General features: G+C 33.6%; 1 protein-coding gene and 2 long non-coding RNA genes across 7 annotated transcripts in view; 1 reads left to right on the top strand and 2 right to left on the bottom strand.

The window, feature by feature from the left end:
• LOC126692377 (putative receptor-like protein kinase At3g47110) overlaps window positions 1-14,310 on the top strand; it is a 181,236-nt gene that overhangs the window by 35,071 nt on the left and 131,855 nt on the right. The window lies entirely within an intron of this gene.
• On the bottom strand, window positions 3,135-4,869 carry LOC126692381 (uncharacterized). The gene is made up of 3 exons (XR_007645007.1): window positions 4,726-4,869; window positions 3,916-4,338; window positions 3,135-3,690 (listed from the first exon to the last, which is right to left on the bottom strand). It is a non-coding gene; the product is annotated as an uncharacterized LOC126692381 (long non-coding RNA).
• On the bottom strand, window positions 7,791-14,292 carry LOC126692382 (uncharacterized). Its single transcript, XR_007645008.1, has 2 exons — window positions 14,227-14,292; window positions 7,791-8,012 (listed from the first exon to the last, which is right to left on the bottom strand). It is a non-coding gene; the product is annotated as an uncharacterized LOC126692382 (long non-coding RNA).

The following is a 14,310-nucleotide window of genomic DNA, read 5'->3' as shown; positions in this document are numbered from 1 at the left end:
TTGATGTTACGGTCTAGTAGCGGAATCCGGGAAGTTAGAAAAGAAAAAGGTTCGGCGCAACCTCGTTGGAGCAAGAAGCTTGGAGGGCTTAGGTGCACTGGGTAGATTAGGCTTGGAGGGTCTATTGCTGTCCTTGTATCCCAACTGTATTTTCTAGTGGATTGATTACCGCTTGGAGGGCGGCGGAGAGGTTTTTCGCCGAGGACTTCGGTTTCCTCTTCGATAACACATCGCGTGTTGTCTTTGTGTTTGCATCTTCCTTCCTCTCTATCTTTGCCTTTTAATTATCTGCTGTGGATTTTATTTTGTTATGGCTTAGATAGTTTATAACCAATTTCAGATTATAGCATGTGTTAAGTTTTCGCACACTAGTTGTTTGACATATTGCTTGAATTGGTTAAGTTGTATTTTGGGGGTCTAAACGTTCAAAGGTGTTTTGTACACGTTTTTGAACTTTCACATTTGATGATTCCCTTTTTTTTTCTCACATTTTATGGTACCAATCTCACAAAGCATACTTTTGTCACATTCGATGGTTCCCTTATTTTTTTTCCTCACATTTTATGGTACCAGCCTCACATTGTGCAGTACCAACATCACTTGTGACTGTACTTTTGTCACATTCGATGGTTCCATTATTTTTTTTTAATATTTTATGGTACTAGTTTCACATTGCGCAATACCAACATCACATGTGACTGTACTTTTATTACATTTGGTGGTTCCTTTATTTTTTCTTCCTCACATTTTATGATACCGGCCTCACATTGCGCAGTACCAATATCACATATGACTGTACTTTTGTCACATTCAGTGGTTCCCTTATTTTTTCTCATATTTGATGGTACCATCCTCACATTGCACAGTACTAACATCACATGTGACTATACTTTTGTCACATTCTGTGGTTCTCTTATTTTTTCTCACATTTGATGGTACCATCCACACATTGCACAATACTAACATCACATATGACTGTACTTTTGTTACATTCGATGATTCCTTTATATTTTTTTTCTCACATTTGATGGTATCATCCTCCTGTTGTGCAGTACCAACATCATATATGACTGTACTGTTGTCACATTCGGTGATTTTTTTTCTCATGTTTTATGGTAACATCCTCACATTGCGTAGTACCAACATCACATATAACTGTATTTTTGTCATATTTGGTGGTTTTTTTTTTTTTTTCCCCTCACATTTGATGGTATCATTTTCATATTATGGAGTACCAATATCACATGTGACTACACTTTGGACCCACCAGATGACTTAATTTCTTCTACTTCGTACGGATGCTGAATTATAAATGCAACTTTGGTTTTGTATATACGAGTATAAAGCTTACTTGTATTTGTGCTCAAGTTTTTAGAGATGAATTGAGAGAGAAGAGTTAAACATGATGGGCGGGTCAAGATTTTGGTCTGATATGTTATGAAATGGATGAATTGCTAACATTTTAGTAATAGCCTTGTTTTATGTTGGGATTGAGACATGATGAGTTGAAGATATTAACTGTGGTAACATAGGGCAATCTACTTAGACAAGCTAACATGTGCTCCCTTCTATTTGTTTGTTTATTGTATTGATAGACATGTTGTAACTTTTTATGCTCCATACTGTTTTTGGGTGAATGCAAAAATGTAATTGATATTTAAGTATAATTCAATGGCTTGAACTCATACAACTTGAAATCTATTATTAACTCCTTCGTGTTAGTAAAGTGTAGGGCACAATTAAGTGAAAACGCCTGTTGAAGCCTAGGCACAGTACAAGTGTGCACTAGATTGATGTGAGGCACATGTTTAAAAAAAAAATAGTTTGATAAATTTGAAAATAATTATTAATGGAAAATACGACAATTAAGAGATCAAATAATCACGTACATGGATATAAAATAATTTTTTTAATTCATATGAAAGTAATAGAAGCCCATCATTTTGCAATTTTACCACAAATAATGCAAGTTAAGTCATTTTTATTTTTTGGATAAGCTAAATGAGTACTTTTGGCAATATCCTTTCTTAAATCTTAAGTAACTATAATGAGCAATGACTAATTACATATCTTAGTTATATATTCAATCACTTAATAATTATAAATCTATAAGAATTAGCTAATATAAGATGAATGGTGGACTGGAGTGATTGTGGTCCCAAATTGGTCTTATATAGTAGCACATCTTAACATTGAATTTTATATACCAAATTAATGATTTATATCAATAGTGTTAAGATACTATGAATACAATTAAGTTTTGGTTTATTTTTTTGAAAAATAAAGAAGTACAAAAAAAGCATGCCTAAAGTGTGCTTCTTTTAATACACCTAGCTTTAGAGGCTACAAGTGCTGGAGCTGTGGTGCTTTGCGCTTTTACCAACATTGTGATTCCTTGGAGTTGGTTGGTTTACTGAGTTCGGTCCATAGCATGGTTAATACCTTGTACTCTGCAATGTATGATGGCGGTCGCATTTCATTTGTTCCCTTGAAATTGTGTTACTCAAGACAGTAAAACTGTATTAGTCAATCAATGGTGAAACTTTGTATAATCACATTATTAAGCGAATATAATCACATTATTAAATTTAATCCATTTTGTATATAACACTAGAGGAATTATTATACTTAATATTTATACCACAATATAAGCATATATATAAAGCCTCAGTTGTAAAGCTTGAATATTATATGCAAGAGTTATGTCCTAAAGAAACAATGAAGCTTCTCCATGTCAAAGCTACCGTTGTCTAAAGGTTCTTACGTACCAATCATAATGAAGTCTGGACTTATGTTTGTGTCCAGGAAGCTCTTTTCATGAACAATCTTTGTTTGTGTTTGTATTCTAGCTGTAAATTGTTACATGCCAAAGTTGGAACCAAAAAAAAAAAAAGAATTATCAAGCTCCACTCTAGAGAGGTAAAAATCAATCTCATAAATGCCTATAGCTGATAATGTATTACAAAGAAAATGGAGTAATCAGTAAGAGCCATAAAAGAACTACATCAGATCTCAAAACCTTATCTTTAAACTCCTAATCAACTAGAATAACATGTAAGTGCCATAAAAGTCAAATGACGATATAAAGAAACACAAAAAAAAAACCTTATTTAATTAAATATTAACAAATAGCAAGAAAATTCACAACTGATGAAGGCTTCTATCAAGTCTTTTACCTATCATCTTCACATCTAAATAGACTTTCTTCATACTGATTTCTACGCATATGTTTAAGACAATACTCCTCACTTCCAGAAGTCACTGATACCCAGTGATCATTCAGTGACCCTTTCGGAAGTGTTAGTAGATGATCATTAACTGCCTTTTCCTTTTGACCTTGCCTTGAGATTCTTTAGACCAAGATATAACCATCCTTTCTAAGACAGCTGTATTCTGAAGCAAAAGTCCTCACCACAAGTACTTCTTCTTCAGTTCCAAGAAAATCACCAATTTTGATAGTTTTGCAGGCTCTCCCTCCCCATTGGTTCCTTGAATGATCCTTCAACTGCATAACTGATACTAGATGAATAATCAAGTACTTGATGTGCAAAAAAAATTAGCCATGGTTGCTTTTGCCTATCGACTGATGCCAAGCAATTCTCAATGAACTTGTATTGCTCAATTCCTTCCCTCCAGTCATGTTCAGTGTCAGCTATGCAAAAGTGGAACATGCCATAATCGGTGGAGTACCTGGAAAATGAAAATAATATTGTTTACACCAGTTTCTTGCACATCTAGAAATTAAGTCTATTGTAGGCCATATATGGGGAGATTGTACTGGTACAATATTAATAAAACATATAAATACACAGCTATAGGTGAATGCCAATCACTTAGCAATCTACTTTTTCATATAAAAACACAGACATATAGGTGAATGGAAAGCATAACAAGTTTGAAATGATATTCCTGTACCAGAAATTGGCTCTGTTCTCAGCAGGGACATAAAACATAGTCTCCACCAACACACCACATTCCCCCCCCCAGAGTCCATATTCCCATAGAATGATCCAATCCTTGGCCAGTCACGCTCATGGTTACCACTGTGAGGATTGTTCACCAAGTGGCACATAAGACAAGGTACAAGACAAGTATAAGCTCAAATATTATGAGTGATATATTAAGATGAAACCTTGCAATCATGTATGGCACGGTTAATGCAATTGGCTCAACCTATGCTGTAAATTGGTCCCACTGTAAAATGTATCCATTTGCATAACAAATATCTCCAATGTGGAAAACTATATCAATGTTCTTTAAGTCTCTAAAAAGCTCTCGAGTAGTGTTAAGAGAGCCATGCTGGAAATTGTTATATTCGTTGGAACCATCAGCTTCATCCTGCAGAGGGAAAGGTTTAAGCAAAATTCCAGAAACTACATAAAAATTGGATAGGGCTTCATGATCTTAAACATTGATCCTAAAACTTAAAGCAACAAATTTTCAATACATGGCAGATTTGATCTTGGAGATCAATATTCTGAGTTTAAGAGAATGAAATTATTGTGCATTCAAAGTGAGAAATTGAATATACTACTGTAAGATCAGGCAGATATTTGTACATTTAATATTATAACAAAAAAAAGCTAAGCAAGATAAATTAATATGTTGCTGATGATAAATATAAATTAACTACAATAACCCACACACGAGTCATTGATTAGCCATGGCTGCAATATGGGATTTAATAATTTAGATGTACATAAAATTTTCCAATAGACTTCAAACCTTCCCCATGTCACCAAAAATAACTACACTTTGTAGAGAGTTTTGACCAGGATAAGGAGATGCTCCAAACTGATATTGTTGACTCCAAACATATGTACCATTGAACAATTTATGCCCTAGCTTGTAAGTATATCTGTATAATCATCAATAAAAAAAAAAAAACATAATTGAATGTCGAGTTACTCATAAGTTGAAAAGCTGAAAGTGAAATTTCAACAAAGTACCCAACCAATAACTTCTATGGTATATCTTATAGCCAAAACTAATCTAGTGAAAATATTCCTATTTCAAATTCAATCCTTTTGGGTCTATGGGTTAGCCCATTGATTGTTATTGCTGGAGAAGTGTTACTGATTGATGAAATAAGAAAAGAAATTTAAGAGCTTATGGATTGAAATTTTAAAAAAAAAATTGCCGAAAAGTAAAAACATATGCTTAAATAAAATTATACAAAGACTAATATTATGGACATAAATGCATAACAAAGGAGGTGCTGCTCCTCTGCATTAAGCTTGGCCCAAAACCCAAATTTTAAGAGTTCACACCTAAAATCAAAATCATATGCAAGAATAAAGATACAAACCAACTTTCGAAACAAAGTTAACAAACAACACCCAAATCTCCTATCAAAATAATAAAAATAAAAACCCAAATCAATTAATAGCATTAGGGATTACTAACAATGAATAAAACTAAATACAAATCATGCGTTGATAGTCAAAGAAACTTTAATAATTTGTATATTAGTAGTAAAATCAACTTCGTCTGAGAGAAAGAGAAAGAGAAAGACAAACCTATTTCAAATATCGTCGCCGGGTAGAGAACGGCCGATACTGTTTCTTCTTTGGGTATTGTTTAGCTGCCCTGGGTTCTTGTGGTTGATTAGTAAGAGAAGAAGCTAATATAGAAGAAGCCGAATTCTGTGTTCTTTAGATAAACCGAATCGGAAGCGTGATAAAGAGAAAGAAGCGTGATGGAGAGAATTTTGTTTTTGAGAAGGAAAAGCGCACAGTGAATACTGGGTTCTTTTTTTTTTTTTTTTTTTTTTTTACTTATATATATATATAACTTGTTTGACCGGTAGCCAGTATTCACTCTAAATTACTCCAAATTAAATGAATGGTCCAGATCAAATTTTTATTTATTTAAAGGTTTAGATTTAAGTAGGTACCGTACCCCCCTCAAACAAAGAGGGGGTATGGTAGAATGACCCATATATATATATATATATATATATATATATATATATATATATATATGTAGTTGTTTGTTTATACAACTAGTCTCTTTTGTGGAATTATAAAAAAAAATAGGGTAAATTCCATTAACCACTCCTGAGATTTGGGCTAATACCAATCAGGTCCAAGACATTTTAAAACTAACCAAATTGGTCCATAAGCCCAACTTAGTTCCTAACACCGTTAGCCCACCCATTAGTGATTTTCTTCCTCTCTCTCTCTCAGACAGTCAGACTTGTCTCTTCTCTCTTTCTCTATGTGACTTTCTCCCCTCTTTTAGACCTTAACATAGTGTTTGGTTGGGGTGAAAATAGGGAGGATGGAAAACAGAAGGAGGAAAATAGGGTGAAAAACAATGTTTTTTACTGTTTGGAAAAAGAAGGAAAATGGGGAGGAAGGAAAACCCGAGAGAAAGTTTTCTCTCCCGAGCCCACAATTTTCATCCTCCCAAATCGGGAGGAAAAGGCTGGAGAGAAAAGTGCTCTCACAGCACTTTTACACAAATGCACTCTCTTTCCCAACGGTCACAGCAACTCAGCAAAGAAGAAGAAGACAATTTTCCAACCACCAACTCAACACAACCCAACTATCACCACCGTAACCCAAAAATAACTCAAAATCAACACAAAACAACTTAAAATCAACTCAAACCCCATTGGAAAACCCATCCCAAACCCAACTCAAAATCAACCCAAAACAAAATCAATTCAAAATCAAACCCAAAATCCACAAAAAATCAACTCAAAATTAAACCATTAACTGAAAACCCATAACCCAAACCCAAAGTCAAAATCAAATACAAACCCAATGGTGGCAAAGACTTAAGGGATCTGAGAATCAAGGAGAGAGATGAGGGATTTCCTTATGTTTTAATCATCTTCATCTTCTTCATCATCATCTTCTTCTTCTCTCTTCCTTGTAGCTTTCGAACTGTCACAAAAAAAAAAAAAAAAAAGATGTAGTGACTTGAGGGATGAGAGAGGGGTGGAGACTTTGTGGGTTAGGGGAAAGTGAGAGTTAAGTCAATTTATGGGTTAGGTGGGGTAGGTGAGAAATAATAAAAAAAAAGTGAGAAAAAATATTATTTTAATAAAAAATGTGTATAATAGATAAACTAATGTGAGTGTTTTGTAAAAGTAATGATGTAATAAATTTTATATTATTTAATGGGTACAAATAAATCTATTTCTTACCTATTATGTAACACTACAAGAAAATGTATTTTTAGTGACGAATTAAAGTCCAGTTTTTCGTCACTAAGAAACTTTAGTGACGAAATTGGACTTTTAGTGACGAAATTCGTTTCGTCGCTGTAGCCCCATCGCTAAAAGTCCTGGTGACAAAAAATTTCATCACTAAAAGTCTGATTTGTTTAAAAAAAAAAAAACTTTTAGCGACGAAAACGTTTCATCGCTAAATGTTTTCCTCGCTAAAAACAGTATTTAGTGACGAAAATATTTCGTCACTAAAGCCATTTTAGTTTATTAAATCATATTTAGTGACGAACAATTTCGTCACTAAAACTATTTTCGGGTACATATAATAACGAAAAAATTCGTCACTAAAACTATTTTTAAGAAAATTCAGACACATATAGCGACGAAAATTTTCGTCACTAAAACCATTTCTTACAAAATTCTGCTACATTTAGTGACGAAATATTTCGTCACTAAAACAATTTTTTGTTGCCATATTTGTGACAAAAAAATTCGTCACTAAAACTTATTTTCTGTTTTTATTATTTTCATGGCGTTGATATTAACCTGTAACCTGTCATTACATTATTAAAACATCACATTTAATTAACACATTTATTTCAACAACACATTTATAAAAAATCGATCCATACATTCCACAAGTTAAAATTAAAACAAGTATCCAATTCAAACTCCTTCCATACAATAATTGTTTAAAACACATACAATAACTTAAGATGTTTTATAACAATACAAAAAATGTAGCATAATATAGTTAGAACCAACGGAAGATGTCCTCATATGTCTTCAAATAATGCCTAAAGGAAATCCCCTAAAGCCACCAATAAGAAATCTGCACAAATATAAAAACACTACTAAATTAAAATCGTAAAGTAAAAATATTAACTATGTTATAAGAAACATTTCTAACACTGAATTAAGAGTAGTCACACCAATAACTTAAAATCACAACTCCTAATGTATAAGTTGTAGAAAGCAAATATAAATTTTCAAGTGTAATATAATACAATTAGTTTCAAATGATACATAAAAAAATGAAGTGTTTTAACTTAAAGATAAAGTACTAACCAATAAATGATTTAACTTGAAGATGAACCACCCCCATAGGTAAAAGCGTCATCATAATCCTTGCTCCTCAAAAAATTAAGAATATTCTTTTGGACCTCATCTTGCTTAGCTCGCGCCTCTTGCTCCTTAGCTCGCTCCTCTTCGTCCCTAGCTCTTGCCTCTTTAAGCTCAATCATCTCACTTTCTAACCGATGAATATACTCCACCGAGGAACTAGATGAGACAGTGGTTACTAGAGAAGAGGAAGGTCTCATGTCAAGTCCTTTTACAATACCGGATTTCTTCTTAAAAACCAAGTTTAAGATCTCCTCTTGTGTAAGGGGAATTGCATTAGGATCTTGACAATGATCCTCTTGCACTTTGAGAATAGTTTCCTACCATTTGAAAGAGAGAAAAAAAACAAGCAATCACAACATGAATAATACATATGTTATAGCTTTACAAACATGATAAGGATGGAATAATAGGGATGGAATGATACACATACATATGTCGCTTCATCCTCATGGTGTATCCACCTATTTGTATTTAGATTGAAATGAACATCTTTGTAGATTTTTGCCAATTCAGGAACTTGATCACCATTATTATTTGTCTAATTAATTAACATTCGAGTGTTAGTTATTTATAGTTTATTAATCACAACATGTAATACACTAAGGTTTAAGAAAATGAAAAAACACGCACCTCCTCATCAACCTTAACAGCAAGTGCCTTTGTCCCGCATCTATGTTTGCCTGAAGTTTTGCATCTATTTTTAGAGTTAATTCTTGATTTTTCCTAATAAAGAGCATTCAAGATATTTATTAGATCATGAATAAAACAGTATACATTTACTTCATCTAAGTATTAATCTAATCATTTGACAACATAATATAGTAAATATTGGATAATAATAATATACGCATAAATAATTTACCAGCCAGTCCTTATTGGTCTATTTCCCTTCAATGAGTCCAGTCCACTGCTCAAGTGTGGCATTCTTTGGCGGGTGGCTTTTTGCATAGTCAACACCATGAGATTGTACGAGTTTTTTATAAGTCTGATACAACTTGCTAGAGCCGCTACTCAATAATCTTCCACATTTTGTATTTATTGTTTTCGTTACTAAGTTGGAACAACAAAATCATTACAAATAATAGAACGACAAAGTTATTATCTATTGTACCCTATGGAACATCTATTGTACCTTATGGATTAAAGAGTTAGATAACTCAACATCATTCTCATTGTCACCAATAGGTGGTACATAATCATCATCTACCACAACACTAGCTCTACTTCTTTTCCTTTTTGCAAAATTGGACTGAGCAGAATCCTTTAAAGAAGTTGAGATGTGCTTCAATCCCAAAGCATCAATTATCTCTTGGTTTTGCCTCATTCTATCCAATCTTGCCATCTCATACCTCGATATATTATGAGTGTATTTGGCCTTTTTGGGCATTTTTTGAAACTATGTATTGAAATGAAAAATAAGTACAATTGCTACTAACTTAACATTATAGTCCACATCATTATCCATATCAAGCAATTCACAAGTGCAAAATTTGAAATAATTGCTACTAACTCAACACAACAAATGACCACATCAATATCCATATCAAGTTTAAAATAAGCACAAAACATCTCAATAACAATCGCTACGTAGACAAGCATAAAACTTTAAGACAAGCACATAACATTTAAGACAATTGTTATGAACTCTACATATCATAATCCATAACAAGATCAACATCAGGTATGTCATGCTCTTCATTTTGATTAGCGTCTCTTGAAGTTCCACCTTCAGGAACAACTTCAGTTTCAACATCACCCATACAATACTCAATAATATTGTCTTCAACATTGATAGGGACAACATCAATAATTGCTTCTTGTTAGAATGCGTCACTATCTTCTATATTATTATTGGATTCTCCGCCCCCGACTTCCGGGACATCAAACACTCCCCTATGTTGGATGCATTGCACAATTTTCCAAGGGTCACGCAATTTTGTATCTTGAAGGTAGAAAACTTGTTTCGCTTAACTAGGAAGTATAAAAGGGTCATTTTGATACCATCGACTTATAACATCAATGCTCGTGCAGTGTGCATTGGTTCTTATCGTTCTCCTTCGACCATTGGTACCAGTATTGTACCATTCACATTAGAACAAAACAACTTTATGGTGAAACATATACTCTAATTCCCAAATTTTGCACACATGACTATAGAAGTCGTGCATTTCTCCCTCATGGTCCCCTTCGGTACATACACCACTATTTTGGGTTACACAACGATTGTCTAGGTCCCTTGTATGGAACTTTACACCATTGACCATACAAACTGTGTACTTCTTCACATGCGGCTTAGGACCATTTGCTAATGACCATAACTGTTTAGTAGCTTCTAATGGCTCGTTAACTTTCAATCTATTCATCTATAATGACATACAACAAGTGATATTAATTAGTAATAAGTAATGACGAATAAATTTAAATGTTTAAATTTATTAGTGTGTGATTAAATTTCAAATGTCTTACACGTTCTCTAAACCACTTGGGAAACTCTTGTCGTTGGATTTGAGTTATGGCTTCTCTAGTAGGATTATGCAATGTGCTTTTGTGTTCACTATTAAAAATAAAGTGATTTATTTTCAGCTAAGCATTGCAGATAATATTCAAAACTTGATTAAACAATATATGCATATGAAATCACATACTTTAAATAAGGCTCTAGCTCAGGACTATTGTACAACAAATACCAATGAGCAATATCAAGCAATGCACGAGACAAGTCGCCATCATTCCGCCTACCACCTGTAGGTCGAGCAGTCTGTGAAAAAACTATCAATCCTTCGCTAGATTCACCAAAATCTTCATTTCTTTCTCTTCGGTTATGCATAGTTTCAATCCCATCAATATACAAAGACCAGTTGTTAATACATTCTTTAAGAATGTAAGCCTTTACAATCGAATCTTCTGGTCGAGCTCGGTTGGAAATGTATGTTTTCAATTTTCCAAGGTACCTACAAGGAAAAAATACGCACAGAATTTGATTTTATACCACGTGGGAAAGATGCAATTGATGAATGCATCAAAGGATCTAATTACCTTTCAATTGGATACATCCACCGATATTGTACCGGGCCTCCTAGAATTGCTTCTTAAGGCAAGTGAACAGCAAGGTGGACCATAGCATCAAAGAATGTTGGAGGCAAGAACCTCTCAAGCTTGCATAATATAAGAACTATATGTTCTTCTAGTTTCTCCAATTCACTCCGCTTTAGGGTCCTTGAACATAAGTCTTGGAAAAAGTTGCCTAACTCAAACAATACAATACTAATGTCTTTATCTGCAAACCCTCGCAACCCAATTGGAAGAATTCGTTGTAGTAGCACATCATAGTCGTGACTTTTCAAACCAGATAATCTACCATTTTTTGCATTCACTGACCTTGATATGTTAGCTGCATAGCCATCCGAATGCTTGACTGATTTCAAAAAGTCATAAAAACCATCTCTTTCATTAGGGCTTAATGAAAAGAAAGCCCGAGACTTGTCATATGATCCATCAAGACGTTGTTTCAAATACAACGTGTGCCTAAAGTTCATATTTTGCAAGTCTATCCGTGCCTTGTCAGTGTCTTTGTTTTTCCCCTTAATACCCAACAAAGTACCATAAGTACTCTCACTAATGTTCTTCTCCACATGCATGACACCAATGTTGTGCTTCAGCTTCTTATTTTTTTAGTATGGAAGCTTGTACAAAATACTTACCTTTGACCAATTTGGCTCTCCAATGAGTTGTCTCTTCTTGTTTCTTGGATGCTTTCCTAAAATTATATTTGGCATTCTATCTAGCTGCTCTTGTATCTTGCTCACTTGTAACTCTAAAGATCTCTTCCGTTTCTCCGGTAAACCATTATGCAACCGAATATGTCTCCAACGATGTTCCATAGGAAAATAAGCTCGATGGTTAATGAATCTAATTTTATTTTCCAAAGTTTCTGAATATGGTTGATCGTTGCAAGTGTAACAAGAATAATAATCCTTTCTCCTCCACCTGGACACATTATCAAATTCAAGATAGTCATGTATTGTCCACAACAAAGTTGCACGCATCTGAAAATGCTTTTTACTATAAGCATCATAAGTTTCTATACCTTCTTCCCACAACTCCTTCAACTCATCAACCAATGGTTTCAAATAAATATCAATCTCATGCCCCGGAATATTACCACTCAAGTCCACAACCGCTCTTGCGGAATTAATAAATGCATTAACCCTTTCAATATATGGATGACTTAATCTGCCATCGGGTGTCTTACCCATTGTCATCCAATTTTTATCCATGTTTGACTACAATTATAAGATGAATCCTACTTTAGTAAAATAAGGACAACTCATGCATAATGTATTCTAACATCTAAGTCTATAAGCTACTTAGATAAAGCTCTATTACAGTCATGAATGCACAAATCTATATTAATATTTAAACAAATATACATTGCACACACATATATACACTCCCAATATGAATTTAAACCACATTATAACACCATGCAAGCCACCCGCTTGCTCCAACACAACAACCCACCATAAAACTAATCACAAACATCACAAGTATAGAGTGTTTACCAGTATTGAAATCGAATAAAGTAATATTCATCACATCTAATTAACAAGTTCCATTCACATTTACAAGAAACTAAAAAACTCCCAATATGAATTTAAACCACCTTATAACACCATGCAAGCCACCCGCTTGCTCCAACACAGCAACCCACCACCAAAACAATCACAAACATTACAAGTATAGAGTGTTTACAAGTATTGAAATCGAATAAAGTAATATTCATCACATTTAATTAACAAATTCCATTCACATTTGCAAGAGACTAAAAACACTCTCAATATGAATTTAAATCACTTTATAACACCATGTAAGCCACCCGCTTACTCTAACACAACAACTCACCACAAAACCATTCACAAACATCACAAGTATAGAGTTTTTACAAGTATTGAAATCGAATAAAGTAATATTCATCATATCTAATTAACAAATTCCATTCACATTTGCAAGAAACTAAAAAACTCTCAATATGAATTTAAACCGCCTTATAACACCATGCAAGCCACCCGTTTGCTCCAACACAACAACCCACCACAAAACTAATCACAAACATTACAAGTATAGAGTGTTTACAAGTATTGAAATTGAATAAAGTAATATTCATCACATTTAATTAACAAGTTCCATTCACATTTGCAAGAAACTAAAAACACTCCCAATATGAATTTAAATCACCTTATAACACCATGTAAGCCACCCGCTTGCTCCAACACAACAACCCACCACAAAACCAATCACAAACATCACAAGTATAAAGTGTTTACAAGTATTGAAATCGAATAAAGTAATATTCATCATATCTAATTAACAAGTTCCATTCACATTTGCAAGAAACTAAAAACACTCCCAATATGAATTTAAACCACCTTATAACACCATGCAAGCTACCTGCTTGCTCCAACACAACAACCCACCACAAAACCAATCACAAACATCACAAGTATAGAGTGTTTACAAGTATTGAAATCGAATAAAGTAATATTCATCATATCTAATTAACAAGTTCCATTCACATTTGCAAGAAACTAAAAACACTCCCAATATGAATTTAAACCACCTTATAACACCATGCAAGCTACCTGCTTGCTCCAACACAACAACCCACCACAAAACCAATCACAAACATCACAAGTATAGAGTGTTTACAAGTATTGAAATCGAATAAAGTAATATTCATCACATCTAATCAACAATACTCATTCACATTTGCAAGAATTGAAAAACACTCTCAATATGTATTTAAACCACCTTATAACACCTGTAAGCCACCCGCTTGCTCCAACACAACATAACACCAAAAATCCAATTTCCAACATCACAAGTATAGAGTTTTATAAGGTTTTCAACTAAAATTTACTTACTTTGCTCAAGCTAAGCTTACAACTTTCAGAAAAAATCCAAAGTTATTGCAAACAATATGTATTTAGTCTATAAAAGAAAAGTTA

The sequence above is a fragment of the Quercus robur genome, chromosome 7 (assembly GCF_932294415.1).
Source record: "Quercus robur chromosome 7, dhQueRobu3.1, whole genome shotgun sequence".
In the NCBI taxonomy this organism is placed as follows: domain Eukaryota; kingdom Viridiplantae; phylum Streptophyta; class Magnoliopsida; order Fagales; family Fagaceae; genus Quercus; species Quercus robur.
This window is presented reverse-complemented; position numbering and strand designations above follow the sequence as displayed.